At 38.4% G+C, this 27241-nt stretch overlaps 1 protein-coding gene across 6 annotated transcripts in view; it reads left to right on the plus strand.

The window, feature by feature from the left end:
• Positions 1–27241, plus strand: part of cdh19 (cadherin 19, type 2) — a 337720-nt gene that overhangs the window by 282613 nt on the left and 27866 nt on the right. For 5 of the 6 annotated variants that reach the window (XM_057824224.1, XM_057824227.1, XM_057824225.1 and 2 more), the window contains one exon: positions 25227–25336. The gene's annotated coding sequence lies outside the window, so the exon portion shown is untranslated. Of the gene's footprint in view, positions 1–11782; positions 11952–25226; positions 25337–27241 lie in introns of those variants that run through there. The other variant, XM_057824228.1, reaches the window with a different exon arrangement.

Genomic DNA, 27241 nt, shown 5'->3' on the forward strand with positions numbered 1-27241 from the left:
AGCCAGAGAACGACAAACTTCGGTCGCTCGCTAGCGCTCGGGCGACATTTACGCCACCCGCTTTTTTTTAAAAAGGTATAATGATGGCATCCATTACGTGTAGCCGTGTAATTAGCCCTGTCGAAATGGATGCACTCGACTTTTACCTCTAACACCGTTAATATAATCACAGAGGACAGCGTTATCGTTCCTAGCGTGAAAGCCTTTCATTGAGAAAATCATTCTCGGGGAAAGCTAACGTTAGCGCTGGTGCTCGTCCTTTCATGATAGTGTAGGACTGCTTTGGTCTTCATTTTGGCTCCGACTAATGCAGGGGTTCCCAACCTTTTTTGCACCAAGGACCGGTGTTATTTGGGTCTTTTTTTTCACGGACCGGTGTTCTGACAAATTTTGCAACCCATCGAAAATTGCAACGATGCGGTTCTGCGCATGCGCGCAATGTTAAACATAGTCGCAAAATGCGCAAATGCAGCGATTCCAAAGTAAACACTACAAACTTTCTTGAAAGAAAGGAATATTAACTTACGTTTGATCATGGAAGGACTTGTAGAAAAGTTCTCCTCAGATTCATCCTGTCATGTAAGCTGCACACAACAACTGCACACCGCGCTCACCATTAACGACTTCGCCTTGTCGTTAAACATTAATTAAGAAGCCCGCTTCATAAAGATACGATGTTGGAAATTGTAGCAAGGTTTTCAATGCCCTTGTCGCGATGTCAGGATATTCCAGAATGACTTTAATCCAGAACCTCGGTAGAGTTGTTGTCTCAAATGTAAGTTTAATAAGGTCGCCGTCATTTGTGATCTCTCTGTTTATTCACAAACTGGTCACAAATCCACTCCTTCGCAGTTCGTGGGTCTTCGAGGTTGTAGGCTCGTCAGGTGCCCTTTTCGCCATAAAAATATCCTTTTCGCCGTAAAAATATCTCCAAAGACGTCTGTTTTCCAGTTATCTTCGCTCGTGTGGGGGCTAATTATTTCCGGGAACAAATGTGCTGTGCCCGCGGCCTAGTAATACGTTATTATCGAGGACAAGCGCACATAGATATATTATATACACAAACAAGATGTACTGCTCGCAGTCCAATCAATGGACTTCTATGACGACATTGTAATCTATCCGGTAGTATTATATCTAGAGTAGACAGAGATATTGGTGTGTTAAGCAGGGGCACAGGGTTAATTCGGCCAGAATGCTGTCGTTATTAAATTATTATTTCTGTGCGGCCCGGTAGCAAATGCGCCACGGACCGGTACCGGTCCACAGCCCGCCAGATGGGGACCCTTGGACTAATGGGTTTTAGAGGCCATTGCTGATTCCGATATTTAGCGGAATTAACATTCTGCTGACTAATTGGACAAGAAATTTAAAGAATATATTGTGACAAAAATAATTTTGGGTCTCTTGATGAACTCCAATAAGAACATTTGACAATTCAACAACACCTCGTACTTTAATATTTAACTTTATAACAAAATCGGCCAATTTTTTTCCCCCCGATTTTTATAAACTGTCTGTTTAAAAATCTCAGTTTGTAATGTGTTGATGCCAATTTGAGAAAAACTGATTTCAGTCGGCCGATTTTTTTCAGTCGTATATAGTTTACGCAGACAAAATTTCTTCAATCAGATCAGCTTTTGGATTATTTTTTTTGGATTTGGTTTGTTATGCCAGCATAACAACGTAGTGTACACATTCATATATATGTTTGCTTAAATGTTCAGTTACAAACAAAAACTTACTGTTGTATTTTGATGCATTCTCTTTGTTGATGTAATACGAATAAATAATAGGTCTAAAACAGTTTTTTTTCACAATGCAGCAAACCAAAATGTATTTTTCCTACTACAACAAAAGCACAAAAACTCATTCACTCCCAGCCATTTTCACCGGAGCAAGGCCCTTTGCTCCCGGCCGTTTTACTGGATTTTGACCGATTTTGCAAGGCCCACAGAAAATTCTGTTCTATGCTATATAAACTTGGAACCCACCAAAAGAAAGATTAGACTCTCTTCTTTCAGCAGAAAAAAAGTTAGTTCATATCTTTTCCTATTTTTTAGAAATCAGCGTTAGAAAAAAGCTTAGTTTGAGCAATTTTCCAATTTCTGATGAAAAAACAGAGAAATTGAGCTTTTTGTGATAGTATACATTTCAAACATAACTGACTTATACACAGCTGTTTTTTGCATTAGTTCCATCCCAAACATCTGAATTTATGTTATTGTAAATATTGAATTAATGGGATTGTGTAGGTTTTTGGGCTGTGGAACGAATTAATGGAATTATAATGTATTCCTATGGGAAAATCCTGCTTGACATACGACCATTTTGATTTATGAACAGGGTCCTGGAACGAATTAACTTCGTATGTAGTGGTACCACTGTACCGGCGTCACAGGAGAAGACGGTTTGTTCCAGAATTTTGGGGGGAAAAAGTGTACATAAATACTAATACCGTATTGACCCGAATATAAGACGGTGTTTTTGCATTGAAATAAGACTGAAAAAGAGGGGGTCATCTTATATTCGCGGTCTAGACATTATACCCATTCACGACGCTAGATGGCACCAGATATCATTGAAGCGATGTTCTGTCATGACAGATCTCAGCTACTCTCAAGTTTAACCAGTTTGCATTATTTTTTTTGCAATGTTTTTCCTTATTCAGATTAGATTCAAGACTACAGTTACAGCTAGACTTCACTTTGATGGTTAGTTCAGTTCTTGCAATTTTTTTGTTTTATCACAATAGATTGTATTATTTACGTTTCAAAAACCAGAAGCCATTCATTTACGAATTTGATTGCGCTTTAGTTTACATATTTAAATGTTCAGATTTGAATGAGGCAAAATAACATGCTTTTTCTCTCAAATATGTTGTTATAATCATTTGTTTCGGATGTACTGTAATTATTTTCTGTATAAAATTTAATTTGCTGTTCAAAAAGTCTTTTTTTCAAACTTGAGTCTTTAAAAAGAGGGGGTCGTCTTATAATCAGGGCCGTCATATTCGGGCCAATACGGTAATAAGTAGAGATGTCCCGATCGATTGATGGGGTCCGATCACGTCATTTTCAAAGTATCGGAATCGGCAAAAAAATATCAGACATGCCTTTTTTAAAAAAAATATATATATATATTTTAATTAAATCGTTTTCTAATTGTATTTAACATCACAGATATAATATGTTACACTCATCCAGAGTCTTTAGTTTAGGCTTAAGGTAGGGTTCTCAAATTTATCCCGACAACGGCGGCAATTAATTTTTTAAAAATTGTGTCACGTCAAAATATTTAATGCAATTAATGCATGCGCTACATGGCCCTCTCACTCATTGTTATGCTCAATCTGTAATGACGCCGTCTTACCCATATAGAGAGATAAAAGGCAGCGCAAAATGAGTAGAGTGAACTTTGGCAGCCAATGGAGCCTTTTATTAATTGGCTAAAGCCTTGCAATCCCTCTCCCTACGATTAGAAATATCATGGGAAGCAATGTGGGGATGCAAGGTGGCAAATGATCATTGTCTTAACACCTTATTTTATTTCCCAACGCAGAGAAGATATAGCAATTGGTAGCACGTTGCACAGTCATGATTCCACTTCCCATCATGCATTTGGGATGGCCACAGTATCATTTACTGAAAGCTCAACAAATACACTAGATGGTAATATTTAGTCACAATATACAAAGTCACAAGTCTTTCTATCCGTGGATCCCTCTCACAGAAAGAATGTTAATAATGTAAATGCCATCTTGAGGATTTAATGTCATAATGAACAAATACAGTACTTATGTACTGTATGTTGAATGTATATATATTCGTCCGAGTTTTATTCATTTTTTCTTAATGCATTGCCAAAATGTATATGATCGGGAAAAATTATCGGGAATGATTGGAATTGAATCGGGAGCAAAAAAAAAGCAATCGGATCGGGAAATATCGGGATACTCAAACTAAAACAATCGGGATCGGATCGGGAGCAAAAAAACATGATCGGAACAACCCTAGTTTTACATGAGCGCCGATCGGATTATCAATAGGTATAAATCACCCCTCTTGTTCGGAATAAAATCTTGATCAGAATTGGCTAGATCACGTTAGAATATTCTTAATGGAGTGTGTACATGAAGCATTTTTATGTCACGTCCATGTAAACATACCTATTGTCCTATGTTGTAATGTGGTAATGTCAATTTGAAAATTCAGATTTTGCTGATTTTGAGTTATCGTATTTGGGCCCTAGAATTTTGCTACTATAACGCCTAATAAAATGACCAAAATCTTTTTTTCTGTTTATTATTATCATCTCTGGGCATGCATTACAAAGCTCAACCCCTTGCCCCTTCCTCCCTTCCCCTATCACTTGCACAAGCGTTCGACTGACAGTGGGGAAATTATCATCCATCCCCGCTCCAATAAAGCACTCCATTGTTCGGCAAAATGACAGCGAGAGAAATAGCAATCCATTGGTACGTCCGGGTTGAGGCGGGGGTGGCTCGGGGGGCTTTTCGAGGGTCGACTATTTGCATGAAGGCCGCGAGTGTCCTGCACAATAGCTCCAGTGTTTGTTCTTTGACACAAAAGCGGGGCGAGAAGATGCGGGTGGAAGGGGGTGGCGGTTTCTTGTCCGTCGTGATGACCATTTGCCGTAGCGGCCATTGTGGCAACTCAATCACTCGAAGCAGATTGCATCGTCCGGTGCCCCCCCCCGGTGGTCTCCAAAGCGGCGGGAACACACAAACAAACAGGTGGGTGTGGCGCGTGGGTACCTTGCTGAGCTTTTGTCGGGAGATAATTAGATACGATTTCCTAACACGCGGGAGAAGTAATGATGTGTGGGGAAATGTGACATGGGGTTCTTACTGAGGCCTGGACACAAAGACCGAAAAGTCATAATAGCGGAAGCACAATTTGCAGGCATTCAGGTGGATCTTTTGTTTGCAGCATTTTCAGGTTCTTGAGTGTTTTCTATCGGTTCTGTAAGTGCTAGTTATCGTGCTTTATGACAATAGGGTGTAATTTCATTTCAAAATAACTAGAACATGTTGACATACACTAAAATGAGAAAGCATAAGAAGTATGTTAGCATACATTTTTTTTGTTTAGCATGCGCCACTTTGCTTTAGCAAGGTTTTAGTTGTTTCCAGCTTGTTTTATGTTTAAGATAAAGATGTAAAGGTTATCTAAAAGAAAAGCAGAAAAGATGTTTTAATTGCTCTTAAAGATGTTTTTTTTAATTTTTTTTATTTGAAAACAGCGCAAATAATTGGTGCTTCAACACAAATACCGTGTATGCTACGTTAGCTCTGTAATTGTCAATTTTGTCAATTTATCACAGCATTCAGTCAACTAAAAATATTATTTTCGAAATGCATTTTTGTATTGCACTGTATTATTATACTAATATATATATATATATATATATATATATATATATATATATATATATGGCGGAAAACACGAAGGTGACTTGAAGTTCCGCTCTGAGACCCCCAATTTTGGCCAAATTTCAAAATTGTCCTATAACCATGTGTGATACATCATTGGAAAGCTTAAAATCTCAACTTTCTTCGGGGAGAAAAATTTTGAACAGGAGGGCATTTGAAAAAAAAAAAAATTAAACAGCAAAACCCTAATTGGAAGTGAGAGCAGGCGAGAGCATAATTAAAGACGCCATGATTTTAACGAGATATTATCGCGGACTTACCTCTTTTCGATCCAAAAACTCCATGTGGAATGTATCACTGAGTGTCAAGACACAGTTGTGAATGGCCACAGCCGGATTTTTGGGGGATTTTATGGGTGAAACATGGTAATATAACAAGGGTCTTGATGCAGAAATCACAGACATCGAGGAGTGGTCCAGATTTTCTTTTTCATCTATTTACTCTTTTAAATGTTTTTTCATTTTTTCCTCTGTTAGGCTCGATTATTTATCATCTATCAAATCGGGGAAAATGGGACCGTAACAAAAAGAAAAAAACAATTTAGCGAGTCATGAGGTACAGTGGAGCAAATAAGTATTTAGTCAACCACTAATTGTGTAATTGTCAACATAGGTAAAGCTCGACCATGAGAGACAGAATGTGGACAAAAACTCCAAAAAATCACAGTTTGATTTTTAAATAATTTATTTGCAAATCATGGTGGAAAATAAGTATTTGGTCAATATCAAAAGTTCATCTCAATACTTTGTTATGTAAGCTTTGATGGCAATAACGGAGGCCAAACGTTTTCTTCACAAGCTTTTCACACACTGTTGCTAGTATTTTGGCCCATTCCTCCATGCAGATCTCCTCTAGAGCAGTGATGTTTTGGGGGTGTCGTTGGGCAACACGGACTTTCAACTCCCACCATAGATTTTCTATGGGGTTGAGATGTGGAGACTGGCTAGGCCACTCCAGGACCTTGAAATGCTTCTTACGAAGCCACTCCTTTGTTGTCCCTGGCAGTGTGTTTGGGATCATTGTCATGCTGAAAGACCCAACTACGTCTCATCTTCAATGCCCTTGCTGATAGAAGAGGATTTTCACTCAATATCTCTCGATACATGGCCCCATTCATTCTTTCCTTTACACAGATCAGTCATCCTGGTCCCTTTGCAGAAAAACAGGCCCAAAGCATGACGTTTCCACCCCCATGCTTCACAGTGGGTATGGTGTTCTTCGGATGAAACTCAGTATTCTTTCTCCTCCAAACACGAGAACCTGTGTTTCTACCAAACAGTTCTATTTTGGTTTCATCTGACCATAACACATTCTCCCAGTCCTCTTCTGGATCATCCAAATGCTTTCTAGCAAACCGCAGACGGGCCTGGACGTGTACTGGCTTCAGAAGGGGGACACGTCTGGCAGTGCAGGATCTGAGTCCCTGGCGGCGGATTGTGTTACTGATAGTAGCCTTTGTTACTGTGGTCCCAGCTCTCTGTAGGTCATTCACTAGGTCCCCCCGTGTGGTTCTGGGATTTTTGCAAACTGTTCTTGTTATCATTTTGACGCCACGGCGTGAGATCTTGCATGGAGTCCCAGATCGAAGGAGATCATCAGTGGTCTTGTATGTCTTCCATTTTCTAATAATTGCTCCCACAGTTGATTTCTTTACACCAAACGTTTTACCTATTGCAGATTCAGTCTTCCCAGCCTGGTGCAGGTCTACAATTTTGTCTCTGGTGTCGTTCGACATCTCTTCGGTCTTGGCCATAGTAGAGTTTGGAGTGTGACTGACTGAAGTTGGGGACAGGTGTCTTTTATACCGATAATGAGTTAAAACAGGTGCCATTAATACAGGTAACGAGTGGAGCCTTGTTAGACCTCATAAGAAGTTAGACCTCTTTGACAGCCTGAAATCTTGCTTGTTTGTAAGTGACCAAATACCTATTTTCCACTCTAATTTGGAAATAAATTCTTTAAAAATCAAACAATGTGATTTTCTGTTTTTTTTTTCACATTCTGTCTCTCATGGTTGAGGTTTACCCATGTTGACACTTACAGGCCTCTCTAATCGTTTCAAGTAGTCGAACTTGCACAATTGGTGGTTGACTAAATACTTATTTGCCCCACTGTAGATATCCGTGACTTATTTACAAACACCAATTGTTTTCATTGTGACGTAATTTGTGTAAAAGTTTAAAACATGCGAGTGAATAATTTTTTTAAAGTCGTTTTTTGTTTTAAATGAAATATTAGACATTGATTAATTATTCTAAGCTAAAAAGGACATTTTCAATAATTAGTGTAATTCTTTTTATGGCTGGGTTGAAACAAAAGCGTTTGCGCGACGTCTGTAAACGGGGGTTTCCAGGGTAAAACGGACAAATTAAAAATAGTTCGGGGGCTTAATGCGCCATGAATCTGTTATGGCAGCATATAGACATATTGTTCTATCACACACAATAGTTCTGGGGGGGTCAATAGGTTGGGGTCAGCCTATTAGTGCTCAGACCATACGCCGCACTCTACATCAAATTGGTGGGCATGGCTGTCACCCCAGGAGGAAGCCTCTTCTGAAGACGGTGCACAAGAAAGCCTGCAAACAGTTTGCTGAAGACATGTCAACAAAGCACATGGGTTACTGGAACCATGTCTTATGGTCTGATGAGACGGGCGGGCTTTCTCGTGTACCGTCTTCAATGGAAGCTTCCTCCTGGGGTGACAGCCATGCACACCAATTTGATGTAAAATGCCGCGTATGGTCTGAGCACTAATGGGCTGACCCCCCACCTCTTCAATCTCTGCAGCAATGCTGACAGCACTCATGTAATGAGTCACATAACATTTTGGAGGGAAAATGACAAGCAGTACTCAATTTGGACATTTAGGGATGTACGTATTTACTAAGGGGTGTACTCACTTTTGTTGCCAGGGGGTTGGATATTAATGGCTATATTTTGAGTTATTTGGAAGGGAAAATAAATTAACTCTATTATATAAGCTGCACACAGACTACTTTTCATTGTGTCAAAGTGTCATTTTGTCAGATTTGTCCCATGAAAAGATATTCTTAAATATCTGCACAAATGCGAGGGGTGTACTCACTTTTGTGATACACTGTATATATATATATATATATACTGTATATACTGTATATATACACTATCACTATATTATACAGTACATTAGCGTATTTGCAAATATGCTAATGCTAAGTCTGCCCTGTATTAGTAAACTTTCAAAATCAATCAGACATTATTTTGGGAATTTTAGCTGTAAATAAAATTATTTTCATCATTTATATTTAAAAAAGCAAAAGCTAAACTGTTGGAATACACAATTACGTTTAGCTTGCATTTAGCTAAATTAGCAAAGTTGTTTTTTTATATCTTTAATATGACGCAAAACAACTTTCAAATTTCAGGTGGAAATGTAAAACTAATCTTAAGCAGTGACGTTGTTTTAGTTGCAGTTTAAAGTTTTGTTTTTAAAGGTAAATTTACTAATAAACCAATTGTTGTTAGAATACATATGCCAGCTAAGCTAGCTCTTACTTTTTTTTACAGCCTTGAAAATCAACCAGACATATTATTTCGGACACGTTTACTTCCCAAACAATCATACTATCACCATGTTTATTTAATGTAAAGTTAACTTCATATTTATATCCATTTCACCCCTGAAAAGCCAAACAAAACAGTGTTGACGTGGTATCGCGGCGGCTGATTAACGTCAGTGGGAATTCTCGCCTCCGACTGTTTCCGCTCCGTGCGCGTGAAAATAAATAGCGGCAAATTGCTTACTAACAAGTACATGATGCTTTGACATTTCCCTGTTGTTTTTGCTCATTTGGGTCCCGCTTGTAAGACAACAAGCGGCGTGGCAGCGCTGATTGTTTTTACAACGCTGAACTCAAAACAACGCGTCCCATATGACCAATTAGGACATTTTGTCTTGGAAGGTTGATACAAAAGAAGTCAGGCTGAACGCATGAGATTTTTTTTTTTTTTTTTGCCCATTTTATTAGGCAACTAACATCGGCCAAATAAGAGAATGTATCTATATATTTGAAAGAAAGTTTTTGGATAAAAAACAACAAGCGGGGCATTACTTTAAATTGCTTTCAAAATAAACAAAACGGTTAGGACTCACAGTATGTGGCCGTTAAAATTTATTTTTCTTTTATTCGGCTTTGGTCTTTTATTTTGAAGTCGTATTACGGTAAATACAAAGGAATGAGACTTAAAAAGCAACTTTTCCATTTGTTTTTTTTTTGTGTGTTTTTTTTTTTACTTATTGTTTTCATCCTTCAGCTGTGAATTTAGACAAGTTTATCTCTGGTTGGCAGCAAATGAAAAGCATTCGCTGCCAACCTCCTACTTCAAGTGGATAGGACGTCTATTGCTGTCTTTTGCTGTATTATTTGAATATACTTTTCTTTTGAAATATACAGTCTATTTTGCAAATTAAAAAAAATAAAAATAAAAAATGAAAAACAAAGGCGGGGGTAAAACTGTATATAATATAAGATTTAAATACTATATTAATATTTTTGTAGTTCTTAAAAAAAAAAAAAAAAAAAAAAAAAAAAAAAAAAAGGAAAAATATTTTTATAGTTACCGTATTTTTCGGACTATAAGTCGTACCTGAGTATAAATCCCACCAGCCATAAAATGGCCAACGAGGATGAAAAAAAAAACATATATAAGTCGCACTGGAGTATAAGTCTCATTTTGGGGGGGAAATTTACTTGATAAAATCCAACACATCGAACAGATATGTCATCTTGAAAGGCAATTTAAAACGAAAAAAAACAAAAAACAATAGAGAACATCATGCTGAATAAGTGTCCAGGATGATAATGTTACATGATACATGAACAACGAGATGCGAACGTGGCCGGTATGTTAACGTAACATAGCTATTAAGAGTTATTCAGATAACTATAGCAAAAAGAACATGCTAACAAGTTTACCAAACCATCAAGTGTCACTCCAAAACACCAAAAAACCATGTGAAATGATATAATAATGTGTTAATAATTTCACACATAAGTCGCTCCAGAGTATAAGTCGCACCCCCAGCCAAACTATGGAAAAAAAACTGTGACTTAAAGTCCGAAAAATACCGTAATTTTTGGCCCGAAACAAAACTGAATATTGGAAACACTTGGCCGAAAAACCGAAAAGACGAATTTCATTTAAAAAAAATATTTAATTTAATTATTTTCTGATTAATGCCCTTTGCTGTGCTATTTATTTATTTTACGATCAGGCGGGAATAAAATATGGTACACAAACATCTTCCAAAATATTTATGAGAAATTTTGTTTGAAAGATGCAGATTCTGAAACTCCTTGGGAGGGTGCATTCCTGGCGGCAGTGAGCATTTTGTGGCAAACTCTGAAAGCGTCCTATAGCGGAGTGTTGTCATAGCATTCTGTCCGGTGGACGTCACGGCCGATGAAACCTTGATAAATGTGCTTCCTTGGAAATTTGGGACACTTGAAAAATGTTTCTCACACCCCCAGTTGCTAAACTAAAGGAGATCTCAATGTATGTTTGTGTGGAAGTTGTATGTTTGTGTGGAAGTGTAGTTAACAACAACAATAAAAAACCATTCCGTTCTCATTGAAACTAGTAAAACTCTTTACAAGGCTCTTAAAATCTCCCGTAATGCTTAAAGGGAACCTCGGACCTAAAGAATTATAGGCTCTAATATGCCACAATTGTTCTCTTTTACTAAAATATGCTATTAGAAACACATAAAATATTGCCATCAATTTAAAATTCTACAATATTTAGTTCATGTTTTGACCTACGGAGGGCGCCATGTTTTATGGGCACAATGGGTGCTCGGCGTGATGACGTAGTTTGTCACTCACTAGACGACAATTTATTCTATGCAGTGAGATGTCCAACACATGCGCACATCGGTTAAAAGCGGCGAGTATTTACTACTTGTGGTTTTATGGAGTCTTTTATGACCTTTTCATTGCCTCAAAATACTTTTTGCATGTGTTTCCCTCTCATAACTTTTAAGCAATGTGTTTTCTGGTGGTCGCTTTCAAGAAGATTGTTGATCTGTTGACCACCCTTATTTGATATTATTACTAGGGCTGTCAAAATTATCGCGTTAACAGGCGTTAATTAATTTTTTTAATTAATCCCGTTAAAATATTTGACGCAATTAACGCATGATGCCCGCTCAGACAGATTTAAATGTCAGTACAGTGAAAGGCCAACTTGTTAATTGTGTTTTATGGAGTTTTTCCGCCCTCTGCTGGCGCTTAGGTGTGACTTGCATATGTTAGTTGGCGTAATGTCGCCCTCTGCTGGCGATTCAGTGCAGCGGATTATTTGGGTTTCGGCGCGCTTTTCTGACGTAATTATATGTCGACGTGAACTCACACTAATAGACAGCGCTATTCAGACCAGCTAACGTCCGCATCCAGTATTCAGTGGCAGTTCTCATAGCCCCATCACACTGTTTGTGTCTAATACATGCATCGCTTGTGAGTTATATTCCTCCTTTGTTTATATTCATGAGCATTAGATAGTTATTGATGATGTGTATTTGAATTTGTTCACATATATGGTGAAATGCAGTTACATTGTTAGATGCTTGTGAGCTAATTGGCTAGTGCTACTGCTCAAATGGACACGTGTGTGTACATTTTATGTTATTTTGTGATTTATGCAAGTTATTGACACATTGCCTTGTTATTTTCAGTTTTACAAATATACAAGAAACGTGCTCCTGTCAAAAAGAGATGACTTCAGTAAAGCCCATGCAACTTTGCCACACCGTCTGATTTCTTTTTGGAACTTATGTTCGCTATCTGTCAATTTGTGTACTCACACACATTGAGGACAGAATAGGGCTACTAGTTTATTTTTTGATTGAAAATTTTACAAATTTTATTAAAACGAAAACATTAAGAGTCGTTTTAATGTAACATTTTATCCATGGATCACTTTAACAGAATGTTAATAATGTTAATGCCATCTTGTTGATTTATTATTATAATAAACAAATACAGTCCTTATGTACCGTATGTTGAATGTATATATCCATCTTGTCTTATCTTTCCATTCCAACAATAATTTACAGAAAAATATGGCATATTTTATAGATGGTTTGAATTGCGATTAATTGCGATTAATTACGATTAATTAATTTTTAAGCTGTAATTAACTCGATTAAAAATTTTAATCGTTTAACAGCCCTAATTATTACGTTTAAGTATTTTGTTAAGGCATCTTTTGAATGTTCTTTCAGTCTGTATCTAAACAAAACAAGCTGAAAGCGCACGATAGTACTTTGGGTGTCGGATTCGCGTCTCGTTTTTTTTCCCCTACTCACGTCTTATCCCGTCTCTCCTGTTCATTTTGCTTTGGCTGCTCGTTTTGTAAAAAATCGACAGTATTGTTTTGTTCATTAATGTTCCTCTCGGGTTCAAATTGAAAGGTTTGAAAAAATTACACGTTTATGTCGCTAGAGTCATATTCTAGAACAGGGGTGTCCAAACTTTTTGCAAAGGGGGCCAGATTTGGTGTGGTAAAAATGTGGGGGGCCGACCTTGGCTGACGTCCTTTACGTAGAACAATATATTTAAGCAAATTTTAGCAAGCCATTCTGTGTGTCACATTTGCTTTATTATTTTTTTTTAATGAATAATTTCCACAAAATCTTGCAACTAGCCTGTTTGGCGTTATCTTTCATCTCTTGGGCTCTTATGAAATACTGCTGCTGTAAAATTAAACTAGCTTTAAGTTGCTTCAATTTCTCGCACGTATCTTCCCTGTAATCCTGTCGTATATGTCAGCGTGTCTTGTTTGGTAATATCGACTCACATTGAACTCTTTAAAAAAGCGACTGTTTCTTTGCAAATGAGGCAGACATAGCTTTTGCGTATTTTAGTGAAGAATTACCGTATTGGGTTGAATATAAGACGGCCCTGATTATAAAACAACCCCCTCTTTTTCAAGACTCAAGTTTGAAAAAAAGACTTTTTGAACACCAAATTAATTTTTATACAGAAAATAATTACAGGACATCCGAAACAAATGTTTATAACAATATATTTGAGAGAAAAAGCATGTTATTTTGCCTCATTCAAATCTTAATATCTGAACATTTAAATATGTAAACTAAAGTGCAATCACATTCGTAAATGAATGGCTTCTGGTTTTTGAAATGTAAATAACCCAATCTATTGTGATAAAGCAACAAAATTGCAATAACTGCATTAACCATCAAAGTGGAGTCTAACTGTAACTGTAGTCTTGAAACAAATCTGAATAAGGAAGAACACTGCAATAAAATAATGCAAACTGGTTAAACTAAAAGAGTAGCTGAGATCTGTCATGACAGAACATCGCTTGCTTCAATGATATCTGGCGCCATCTAGCGTCGTGAATGGGGAGAGTAGCTGACATCTGTCATGACAGAAATTGCTTCAATGATATCTGGGCCATCTAGTGTCGTAAATGGGTATAATGTCTAGACCGCGAATATAAGACGACCCCCTCTTTTTCAGTATTATTTCAATGCAAAAAAACACCGTCTTATATTCCGGCCAATACGGCAGTCCAATTTCCTCCTATCCTTGAAGCGTCGGCCGTCGCAGTCAACTTTTTTTTTTGTTGATTGTCGCCATTTGAAAAAATTGGGAGTAAAAGGTCATGCTGGGTAATGTTGCTTAGAGTGCTGCTGCCTTGTAGTGGGTAAATGAGGAGCAGCATTTAGTGTGTAAGCTACTTCATACGCTGGTAGCAGTACTGCTGACCAATTTATTAGGTCTGTGTGCGGGCCAGACATTATTGATTTCATGACAGAGGGTGGGAGCCGGATGAAATTTGACCACGGGCCGCATTTGGCCCCCGGGCCGGACTTTGGACATGTCTGCTCTAGAAGCTCGGCAGCGTAACCATGTGATGTCACAGCCCTGCGAATTCAACAACAATGGCGAACTAGTTAAACCAATTTTGCAAATTGTATAAAAACGAAAACATCAAGAGAGGTTTCAATATAAAATTATTTTAACTCGCAGTAATGTTTGTCTTTTAAGAACTACAAGTCTTTCTATGCGTGGATCCCTTTAAAATAAGATTCGCTGTTTTCTTGTGCGACAAGTGGAATCGATCGAGAGCCAGACGAGTGGGCCAAGTTGTAGCAGAGAGAAAGTTGAGCAAAGTCGCTCCCGGCTGGATTAATCGACGACTGGCATAGGGGGTGTGGAAGTCGCGGGAAAAATGTGACAAAAAGAGGAAGTGCTCGTGCCATGAAATTATTGTACTAAACCACAGATAATGCTAGAGATGCACGATAGTACATTTTTCAACCAATATCGATTACCGATAATTTCCTCCTCGTTCCAACCGATAACCGAGAATGTCAAGCCGATAATTCTCCTAAAAGATTTATGTTAAAATTTTAAAGTATACAAAAGAGAAAATATTATTGCGGAAAAATATAATTTATTGGGTTTTTTTTTTCAACACCAAATGTGAACAAGTAGTAAATTCCAGCATCTAAATAATGACAGATTGTCTGACATTGTATAATGGTAAACTTTTGGCAACAATTACCTACAGAGTAAATACCTAAATTGCACAAAAATGCCTTTAAATGTAAGCCATTCCTAACGTATATATAACATTACTACAATGCAAAAACACACCTCCTTAGAACTAGTCAGTTTTAAGTGTAAATCTATTAGAAATAAGTGAAATTATCTGCCAGCGCTTCAAGTGTATTTCCCTCAGATTTCTTGAAGAAAAATAGCTAGCTGAAAATAAACTTAACAGCCTTATTTTAAGCAATAAATTATTATACCTAATCCTAAAAAAACTTGTCAGAAATAGGTATGGTTCAAAACATTATTTGAAAGCAATTTTTTCTTGATTTAGGTGAAAAATGACCAATTTTTTTTATTGACGTATGGGCTTAATAAGAACAAATGGCAATATTTACGTACTTCAAGTAAGTGGAATAATGTGGCACATTCATCTGTTAACTGGTCTTTAACACTCAAAACAAGATGGGGAAAATTATTTGACTAGATTTAAGACGATGATCTGATCAAGACGTCATAAATTGACAGCGTACTAAATGCATTACAGACTGGCTCACTTCTTGAGTGTGGTTTTGTGTATGTTGAAATTATCATCTAACCACTGTGCCGTAAATATAAGCATGCTTACTTGACATCACTTGTCCTAATTTCCGTGGTGAAACTGATATGATTGGCATGTGTTTCACGAAGACTGGTGGTCGTATAAACTGCATTATTTTTTTATCCGGGGGTTTGGCTCTCGGGTCATTTCGGTAAAAAAAAAAAACGTCTCTCGTCCGGCATCTCCTCCCGCCTGTTCCCTTCAGTCCGTCCAGCCGCCAAATTTGCTCCCACGCCAGGCCTCTGTCTGGACGTGGTGCTCGATGAGTTGAATCGGAGTGGCGGCGGCAGCTACGTTTATACTGGATATCCTGCCGGCTCGCCACGGTACATTCAGGGCCTGGCTCTGCTCCAGACGGGGGCGCACGCCTCGCGTCCGGCACGCCGTCGGGAAACACTCGACAAATTGGGGTCTTCGCCGGAGGTCCTGCCCCCGCGGAACCGGGGCTCGGCCCGCCTGCCTGCCACACCTAGGGCTAGGCGGCGGCGGCGGCCTGCAAGGACCAGCCAGAGCGGCGGGCTCCGTCAGAAGACTTGTTGACTATCTGTGTCGTGCCAGTGTTTGGGATGTATGAGGACGTTTTTTTCTGCCTCGTGGAACTTTTGCAGTGCATGTTTTGCAGATGGCGAGAGCATCGTTTTTTTTCAACACACGGATAAATCCAGCCACGCTGGTAACAGTTGCCATGAGCTACAACTGCTTCTGTTGTGTAACTCCGCCTCCTCAACCCCTCCCCGCTCAGGGGCTTCAGAGAGGGGAGGGGTTGAGGAGCCGGCGGTGTTGAATTCTTTAGTTGTGGCGGGCTCTGTCAGAAGACCTGTCGACTATCTGTGTCGTGCCAGTGTTTGGGCTGTATGAAGACGTTTTTTTTCCGCCTCGTGGAACTTTTGCAGTGCATGTTTTGCAGATGGCGAGAGCGTTGTTTTTTTTCCACACACGGATAAATCCAGCCACGCTGGTAACAGCCGCCATAATCCCCAACTGCTTCTGTTGTGTAACTTCGCCTCCTCAACCCCTCCCCGCTCAGGGGCTTCAGAGAGGGGAGGGGTTGAGGAAGCGGCCGAGCTGAATTCTTCAGTTGCGCACATATGGACGCCAAATCAAGTATATAATTATCGGATTGCATTATCGGTTGAAGTTTTAAAAATGTGGATTATCTGTGTGACATCATAATTGCCATTATCGGCTGATAATAAACGTTAACCGATATTATCGTGCATCTTTAGAAAATGTACATGAATGCATTTAAATGCTACTTATTTATATACCGCTCTCTTGATTAAATTCCAAACTATTCACACACTGGCTCAAATGCACTGTACTCGATGTGACACGGGACATCAATGGAATGCAACTTCAGAACGAGCGTGTGGCGGAGATGAAGCAAATTTAATTCCTTTCATTTAATAATTTGTATATTTCTTTGATACCACATAGTACTTCCTAACCGCAGACATGTTGGCTGTGAGCCAGTAATGTTGCTTCTTGCCATCGTTTCATTGTGCCATTACAGGAGCACTATGCTTTTTTCACAATTTTTGGTGGTAAACTTATGGTCTTTTAACCAAAAACCGAAAATAGAATTTTAGCTATTTTTGGCCAAAAGTTTTGGGCGCCAAATTTTCTGTCAAATCTCGATCAAAATATTTGCAAATATCTTCTTTATACTTTGGACGACAATGATACAGTCGCATTATTCAGTAGTATTAATTGTCCAACTCTTTTTAGTGCATAGTTTTTTATTCCTAATTGGAGTAATACAACAATAAAGTAGGGCTGCCTTGGGTTAAAATTTACAATCGAGTTAATTACAGCTTTAATCGTGATTAATCGTAATTAATCGCATTTCAAACCATCTATAAAATATGCCATATTTTTCTGTAAATTATTGTTGGAATGAGAAGATAAGACACAAGATGGATATATACATTCAACATACAGTACATAAGTACTATTATTTGTTTATTATAACAATAAATCAACAAGATGGCATTAACATTAATATTCTGTTAAAGCGATCTATGGATAGAGAGACTTGTAGTTCTTAAAAAATAAATGTTAGTACAAGTTATAGAAATTTTATATCAAAACCCCTCAATGTTTTCGTTTTAATAAAATTTGTAAAATTTTCAATCAAAAAATAAACTAGTAGCCCGTCATTGTTGATTTCAATAATTACACAATGCTCATGGGTGCTTAAGCCCATAATATCAGTCGAATCCAAGCGCCAGCAGAGGGCGACAAAACTCCAAAAAACACAAGTAAAAAGTTGGCATTGCACTGTGCTGTCATTTTAATCTGGTTGAGCGAGGCATGTGCGTTAATTGCGTCAAATATTTTAACGTGATTAATTTAAAAAATTAGTTACCGCCCATTAACGCGATAATTTTGACAATCCTACATTAAAGTGATTTTTTTTGTAAGGACTGTTTACTCGACTAATCAGTATTAGTGATTAAATTGATTATAATCAGTGATTAGTCTACTATCAGGCAGCCCTAGTCTTCAGAACTTGTGTTTGCTTTGTTATTCTTTTTTTTTTAAACTAATGATAACCTCAACCTTGCCAAATAGAAATAAACAGACCAACTTGTCTTAAAAAAGTCCCGTTTGCATATTTTCTCTCCTTAAACACAGGCTTTTCCTGTTTCATAGACAGGATGTACAGGTTGCAACAAGGTTAATCTGATCATTCCCTTTGTGGAATTGGTGCACAAAGCGGCGCACGTATCAGATTACTTTGACATTGTGCAAAGCGGCAACACATCCCCCCTCCTTTACATTCCGCCCCCACAATGTCAGGGCTGCTTGTACCCGAGAGTTGTAATGTCCCGACTCAGGTGGCGGAACCGCGTTTCCCGAGGATGCGGCAAGGCGGGAACATAATGTGACGGTCTCGGTGCGTGCGGTGCTTAACATTGTGCGACCGTTGTCACGCCGCCGAAGCATACGTACGTTGCCGCAAATAGCGACGGGCGGAGGGTTGGAGGGCCTATTAGGCGTAATGAATGGCTGCCAGGCGCGGGGCAGGCCTCCTCGCGCGGCGGATGCCATGTCGACGTCTCCTCTGACAGGAGAAAATTGACCGTAGGGCACATGGGCGCGTCTTTATCAATCTGTAATTGATGGATGTAAAAGTAGAGGTTCCTGTAGTGTGAATCAATCACACTGCTTGCCGCTGTTATTTTTGTGACTAGAGCTCAACTTGCATGGGTTAATGGGGAGAAGTTTTTTTCTGTGAGTAAAACTGTTAACCTTCACTAAAAACGAAACCCCCCCCCAAGAAACTGGTTTATGGTGTGCTTACATGATGGATTAAACAAAATTAACCCGTTTTGGGTTCAAACCATCATATCATTGATGTTTTGTGCATTGGCGCCTCCAGAAATTTTTCATAAGGGCCACTTAAAATCTTGGGGTGGCCAAAACTAAAAGCCATAATTTCAGGTTTTCATTAAATTATTGCAGTAAAATGGTCAGGGGAAAACTATCAGAAAGACTTAAGGACACAGCTACTGATATACTTTGGTGTATTGTGTAGTATTTAATGTTACTAATGATTTAAAGTGCATAGTCCATAACTGTCCAGTCACCATTTTGAGTTCCACAACAATTCTGTTTTATTGTGTTACGTATATATTAGGCATAAGGTGGGCATTTAACTAGGGCTGTCAAATGATTAAAAATTTTTAATCGAGTTAATCACAGCTTAAAAATTAATTAATCGTAATTAATCGCAATTCAAACCATCTCTAAAATATGCCATATTTTTCTGTAAATTATTGTTGGAATTGAAAGATAAGACAAGACGGATATAAACAGTACATTCAACATACTGTCCATAAGTACTGTATTGGTTTATTATAACAATAAATCCACAAGATGGCATTAACATTATTAACAATGTTTCTGTGAAAGGGATCCACGGATAGAAAGACTTCTTAAAGGATAAATGTGAGTTTGTATATTGTGACTAAATATTGCCATCTAGTGTATTTGTTGAGCCTTCAGTAAATGATACTGTAGCGACTTAACTGTTCTGCCCAAATGCATGATGGGAAGTGGTGCAACCATGACTGTGTGTGGTGGCTGCAAATGCTATATCTTCTCTGCGTTGGGTACACTACAGGGTGTTAAGAAAAAGATCAACTCCTGTCATTCTTTCCCACGTCGCTTCCCACAATATTGTTAATAATAATTGTTAATAAGTTGCTGTGAGAGAGATGACAAAATTTTTTGCCGATTAATAGCACAATTAAAAGCACGGCCCCAATGAATGCTTTTATGTACTCCACTCTGCCTCTTATCTCTGTATATAAGTAAAACGGCGCCATTGTAGGCTGTTTGCGGCAATGCATGAATGAGTCGTACCGCGAATGCGTTAATTGCGATAAATATTTTCATGTGATTAATTTAAAAAAAAAAAATTACCCCCCGTTAACCACAATAAATTTGACAGCCCTACAAAACAAAATAAATGCATTCATTTGGGATGACATGCATAACTGATGCTACAACAATCTAACGATATACTGGTAAGCGGGGTGGCCAGTAGGGTGGCCAACCAATTTATAGGGGTGGCCACGGCCACCCCTTGATGGCGCCACTAGTTTTGTGATGTATGTTATCCCAGATACTAGTCAAGTCATGCGTGACAGCAGAGGGCGCTATGGCACAAAATGGCGACCCCCGAGATGAAGGACAAGAGAAGGATTTATCTATTTATTATTCAGCAAATACAATTTCAGTTGATATGTTATGGCTAGGTCTTATGACTATATGGTCGAATATCAATTCTTAAAGGGTATTATAATACTATTATTATAAGTTATAATAAGTTAACAAAAAAATAAATCACATTCATGAGCAATTATCGAAAATAGATCGAAAATTACGAACATTTCCGAAAGTATTCCGGAAACAGCCGAATGGGGCGGAGACATCACAACAAGGAAACAAAAGGTCGAGGCAGGTGCCATCGTTGTTTATCGACGGGAGTTGCGTACGTGTTTTATCAAAAAAATCGCTAAAATGGTTCAAACCTGTCATGCTATGTGGTGTACATATAGCCATTTGTCGCAATGTAGTACCCATGAGTTCCCGAACGCGAGAAAAAGAGCTGGACTACGCAGACAATGAGTAAAGTTCGTCCGTGCTAAGAGGGCTAATTTTGCAGACCTAGCCTCCGGCACAGTTTTGTGTGGTGCGCATTTTACACCTGAAAGCTATTCGAACTATGGACAAATGAAATCAGGTTTTGCTACGAAATTGCTGCTGAAAGCAGATCCGGTGCCCAACATACACGCGCAGCCACCTAAATGTCCCGAGATATCAAGAAAGAGGACGATGACTGGCTCTGATGAGAGCACCCCACCACCCCAGGCTAACCAAAGGAGCGGAGCAGCCAAGCTCGAAATGGCCAGAGTGAGTACTCTTTTATAATAAAAACATATCACGCATTGGATATAGGACTGGGCACATGTATAAATCATCGCTCGTAAAATATATAGAATAAATCCTCTAATCCCATTCATATTTGTGTCTGTTGGCAGAGCGAAAACCTATGATAGCACAATAAATGATAATTATTCTATACATTATTTTGCGGTCACGGTGTATCAGCTTAACAAAAAGAAATGCAAAACAAACCATTCGGTGTTTCCCACACGATCGGTTGCCGGTGTTTCATCAGTGTGATTGATCCCGTCAATGATCCTTTCATTAGGCTGCATTGGCTTTCGTTTGGCCTCAAATTGATAACCCAAAACACCAAAGAAAGGTTCATAACTCTCCTCTCGTTACGTCGGATTCGTCGCTGCAACTAGGAACAAAATTGTCTGCCATCATCGCCGTCATTCTGTACTAAGGACTGAGCCGGTTGTTTCCTTGTTGTGATGTCACACACACAATATGCTAGATTTCCGGGATCTCAGGCGCTGGTCGCTTTAGCTTGACAACTGATCCAAATTTCTATCATTTTCTTGGTGTTGCGATGTGTGTAATTACACGAAGTGGCATGATATGAATCCAAAAGGCATGCTTTTATGGATGAATGATGGAATATTAGCATTTCCCCAGGTGTTGTAATACCCTTTAAGACAGGGGTGTCCAAACTTTTTGCAAAGAGAGCCAGATTTGGTGTGGTAAAAATAACAAGGGGGCCAACCTTGGCTGACTTCCTTTACGTAGAACAATATATTTAAGCAAATTTTAGCAAGCCATTCTGTGTGTCACATTTGCTTTATTATTATTTTTTTAAATTAATAATTTCAACAATCTCGCAACTAGCCTTTGTGGCGTTCTCTTTTGACTCTCGGGTTCTTGCGAAATACTGCTGCTGTGAAATTAAACTAGCTTCAAGTTTGCTTCAATTTCTCGCTGCGTATCTTCCCTATCAACTTGTCGTACATGTCAGAATGTCTTGTTTGGTATTATCGCCTCACATTGAACTTTTTAAAAACAACTACTGTCTCTTTGCAAATGAGGCACACAGAGTTGTTACGTATTTTCGTGAAGAAATAGTCCAATTTCCACCTATCCATGAGGCGTTGGCTGTCGTAGTCAACTTTCTTTTTTTTATTTGTTGTTGATTGTCGCCATTTTAGAAAATTGGAAGGGTCACATGGGGTAATGTTGTTTAGAGTGCTGCTGCCTTTTAGCAGGTAAATGAGGAGCAGCATTTAGTGTGTAAGCTACTTCGTATGCTGGTAGCAGCTACCGCTGACCAATTTATTAAGTCTGTGTGGGCCAGACGTAATTGATTTTATGACAGAGGCTGGGGGCCGGATGAAATTTGACCGCGGGCCGCATTTGGCCCCTGGGCCGGACTTTGGACATGTCTGCTTTAAGACAATGATACGATACTTGATGTTATTACATCGTCCGCCGCGATTCGATTTTATACAATACATACAGATACATTTGACAAAGTTACATTTCACCTAACTCAATTTTGACATTTTCAGGCATCATTCCTTAGTACGTTAGTCGTCACCAGTGTTGTCATGGATTTTTTCATGTCATAATTAGGAAGGTTTTATGACAGTCCGCTGATGCCACTGGCAAATAAAGTGTTACTCATTGACCTAAATAAATCAACAACACTATAAGCCGAAAGTTTCAAAATGAGGGGTAAAATTAGCGGCTTATAGTCTGAAAATTATGGTAGCTATTGGCTGTCCTCTCTAGTCACTATAAGTCACTACTTGATGTCATCTCTTAATCTGCATAATTGTAAATTTACATGTAAATGTAATGGAGGCTGTACAAGAGAGGAATAACGTAGTGGGAGAAGCAAAAATTGAGTTTAAAAAAAAAAACAAAAACAAAAAAAAAAAAACAGAAAAAGTTGCTGGAGTTGTCGCTAGTCGCTTTTGACAAAAAGTCGCAAAGAGGCTTTGAAAAGTCGGCAGATTTGGCGAGAAAGTCGCCAAACTGGCAACACTGTTGCGAGTTCTGTCACATGAAGTTCAATACATTTCGACAGCACAGAGCTGTATTGTACAAAATGGCGGCCCTATGAGAAGAATGAAACCTGAAAAATGTATGTATGTGTTTGTTATTTCTTAAAATCAATATCAATCTAGCCAAGTTTTCTCTTGATCATGTTTCAATACCATTGACAGCGATAGGCTATAGACCAGGGGTCATGAATTAAAAATCCTCTGGGTCCAAAATTAAAAAACTGCAACAATCTCGGGTCCGGAAATATTTTTAATGCTTCTTTTTTCCCCAAAAATACAAACGTATCTTTACGTGGCCATGCTGATAATTACAACATTCAAAAATGTAAATAAAATATAAAAGGTGCATAAAACTAAAAAAGTGCTTTAATTGAATCATTAAATAGCAACATAAGAGCATGTTCGACTTTTTTTTTTTTTTTAAATTGTGGATGCTGACAGGGGGACTTGCTTTATTTTTTGACAGACCTCTTCTTTTTGCTTTCCATGAAGCAAAGTTTCAGCAACTGCACTCATACAGTCTTTGACAATTGGTGCGTCACTGAAAGACTTTGTGTTTTGACCCAATATCCACGCTATTCTGAGGGAGCATTCATTTGCGGGTTGCTGTGCAGTGAATTGAGGTGCGATCATATTGAGCCCTTAATTCCGCTATTTTTTTAGAACAGATGGCAGAGTTCATAGGGAAACTTTGCGAAAAAGCTGCGTGCTTCATCTCATAGTGCCTTTTCAAATTGCTGCTCTTTACAAGCGCTACCGTCTCTGAACAGATGAGCCATAGCGGTCTTGTGCTGCCGCCAGGTAAAATGAACAAAAATGTGTTGGTCTACTCCTCCTTAAACACTCTGTTTTCTGCATCAATCTTGCGTAGTTTTGAGCACGCCATTTGCCGTACCTTTTTCGCCTCTTCCTCCAACTTCATTCGGCTCGGTTTTTGGCTGTCACTCCGCAGAGTCTGGAAAGCGAGTGTGAGACATGCTGTTCTAAAAATAACTTTCAAATGCTTCTAACACATTGGCTGGCTCACGCGCGTCACCGCTAAGGTTTTTGTTTGTTGCCTACCTCCGCTCTGTAAACCCGCGGACAAAAATAATTTTTGTTGTTGTAATGTGTATTAGTCGGGACAGCTTGAGATCCAGTCCAGATGGCCTGGGGGTCCGGAACCAGAACGAGGTCCGCGGTTCCGTGACCTCTGCTATAGACGATAGGAATCTAATTTTATTTTCCGAGTCAAAATGGATTGGCATTGGCAGCCAATGATTGGACATCGTCAAACACTCCCTGACCGCAACATGGAGAGAGTACTAAACACGGTTTTAAATCAACGTAATCTCAAAACATGTCAAACCACAGTTAAAACTACGTCAAGCTGGAAACTGCGATGTGTAAAAACAAAAACCTTCTTGTCTCACTGCTGTTTTCTCCATTTCGGTGTGGGTTGCTGAAAACAGGCCTTTTTCTCTGCTTCGTAGTGTAGACAAAGCCGGTATTGTACGCGGTTTACTCGGGTCTGGCGCGACGCCGCAAGCAGGCCCCGCAGCTGACTAATGAAGACTTGTAATGAGATCAATGGTCCCTTGGCCAGACGTGAGTCGATGCTGTGATTACAATGAGGTCAAGAGTGCGAGGTTGGCCAAAGTCGCACGGGTTCAGACCCAACGGGCTAAACCTGAGGAAGCAAGGTGTCCTCTAGTTTTCTTGTTGTATTCAATGGCAATTTACACAACTAAAAATGATTACTGTATATTTTTTGGCTGGTGTGACTTACTGTGTAGTCCAATAAATACGGAAATTCTATTCATTTTAAGTGTTACAAAGATGTTTCTTGTTGTGTTTTTGCCCAATCATCCATCACAGTTTAATCAACTTTATATATTCATATCTTTACTGCTTGTTTTCTAACATTTATCATGCGCTCTTAATTGCCGTGCGGCATTTAATGAATCCGAGACGGTTCCTCCACAACAAACCTTTTATCCCCCAACCTCTTTAACGCACATTTGAACGACAAAATGGAGAGAACCCACAAATGTAGTTGGCATAATGAATGTTTTGGCTTTGAAACCGTTGCATCTTTAATACGCTCATTCGGCAATCTCTGTGAACTGTGCAGAACAGAATCTCTGTGTTAAATGTAATTTGCAGGGACATGAATACACACGCAAGATGGGATACTCTGCTGCCTGGATGGCGACAGATTGGACCGCTGGCGTGAGGGACTGGACGTTTACGACCTCCTGTTTTTTGTTTCTTTGGTAAGCCCAGAGTTGTTTTTTTCTAAGTAGTGACTTGGCCCATATGGCGATTTTACTTATCAAACTTGGTCCTTATGGGCTAAAGTTTGTCAGTTTATCATTTGAGTCTTAACTCATTCAGTACCATGGCATAGGCAGAGTTTGACTTTTGGGGCAGGGGGGGCACAACATGCTGATAACCCCAAAACACAGTGTCAGCAATAAAATTAACGTACAAGAATATTTAAAATAATAAGTTGACAATGAGCGTTTTTTTGTTTCCCATCATTCTTGAGGGTAATTCTAAATCAGGCTGCTTAGGCAACACTTTTCGCCAAGATCGTCATCCATTGAATTTGGTACGCCCTCCAGTGTCGTGCCAATGTATTTACCCCAGTCAAAAATTGGATCCCCTGGGCAGAGCCATATGGGGGTATTTATTTATTCAATCCCAAAAAAGTTGCTTGAATCAAAATATATATTTTCGACCAAAAAAAAGTCGCTTCAATCAAAAAAAAAAAAAAAAAGTGTTTCAATGCAAAAAGAATTCTGAAACTCAAAAAACTAAAAAAAAAAAAAAAAAAAAAATGCATGTGACAGCTATTTTTCTTTGATTTTGATTTTTATTTTTTGATTGAAGTAATGTTGATTTGTGTTTGGCCCACATTTTGGCTAGGACATTTTTTTCTTTATTATTCAATCAAAAAATAAGTTGCTTCAAAAAACATATTTTCAAAAAGGAAAATCACTTCAACCAAAAAAAAAAAAAAAAAAAAGAAAAATTTCAATCATAGAAAAGTTTTTGAATGCGTAAAAATGTTTGAGATTGAAAATTTTGCATATGAACACTTAATTTTCATTGAAAAAGTTTTCTGTGATTGTGCAAATCATTTTTGTGTTTGGGCCATATTATGATTAGGACATTTGAATCTAAATCATTCGATCCCCCAAAAACTTGCTTCAAGCAAAAAATAAATAAATAAATTTCAATCAAAGAGAAAAATCATTTCTAAAAAAAATTTTTCTCTATTATATATATGTATTTTAAATTATATGCAAAGCAAATGACTGTCTAAGGTGCTCGAAAAATATTTTTGACCCATTATAAAAATGTTTTTTTTCTACATTTCATTCATTTTTGTTGCCTTTTTATTGCTTTACAACTTTTTATATATATTTTTAAAAAAGTCAATTACATGCAATGACACTTTTCGGCCACCTGGGGGGCCCCCTTAAAATCCGCTTAAGTACCATGGAAGTTGATATTAATATCTTCAAATGGAATCCAACTGCTATTTACGTATAGAACCCCTAGCAGACAGTATGGAATCACCAGTCTCGGATGAGCACTCACTTAGACATTTTATCATGTAGAACAAACTCAGATAAAAAGCTTGAAAAAATAATAAATTAGTTCAAAACTGCAACTTTTTAGCATTCAGAAACACTAAAAGAAATAAATAAAAAAAAACACTGTTGTGGTCATTAAATGTTACTTTTATAGAGCAAGTGCAGGGAAATATATATGGAACCACTCCATTCTGAGGAAAAAAATATGTAATCATGAGAAACAAATAAAGAAATGACAATCAAAACACATCTGTAGTATTTAGTAGCACCACCTCTGGCTTTTATGACAGGTTGCAGTCTCTGAGGCATGGACTTGATGGATATTCTTCATCAATTTGGTGCCAACTCTCTTTGATTGCAGTTGCCAGATCATCCTTGCAGGTCGGAGCCTTGCTGTGTCCACCACAGGTTTTCACTAGGATTGAGCTCTGGGCTATTTGCAGGCCATGACATTGACTGGATGAGTCTTTCTCCAAGGAATGCTTTAACAGTTTTAGCTCTGTGACATGTTGCATTGTAATCTTGGCAAATGATGAACATATTTTCAATTGAAGGGATAAGAAAGCTAAAATTTCA

This window comes from Corythoichthys intestinalis, chromosome 20, assembly GCF_030265065.1.
Source record: "Corythoichthys intestinalis isolate RoL2023-P3 chromosome 20, ASM3026506v1, whole genome shotgun sequence".
In the NCBI taxonomy this organism is placed as follows: domain Eukaryota; kingdom Metazoa; phylum Chordata; class Actinopteri; order Syngnathiformes; family Syngnathidae; genus Corythoichthys; species Corythoichthys intestinalis.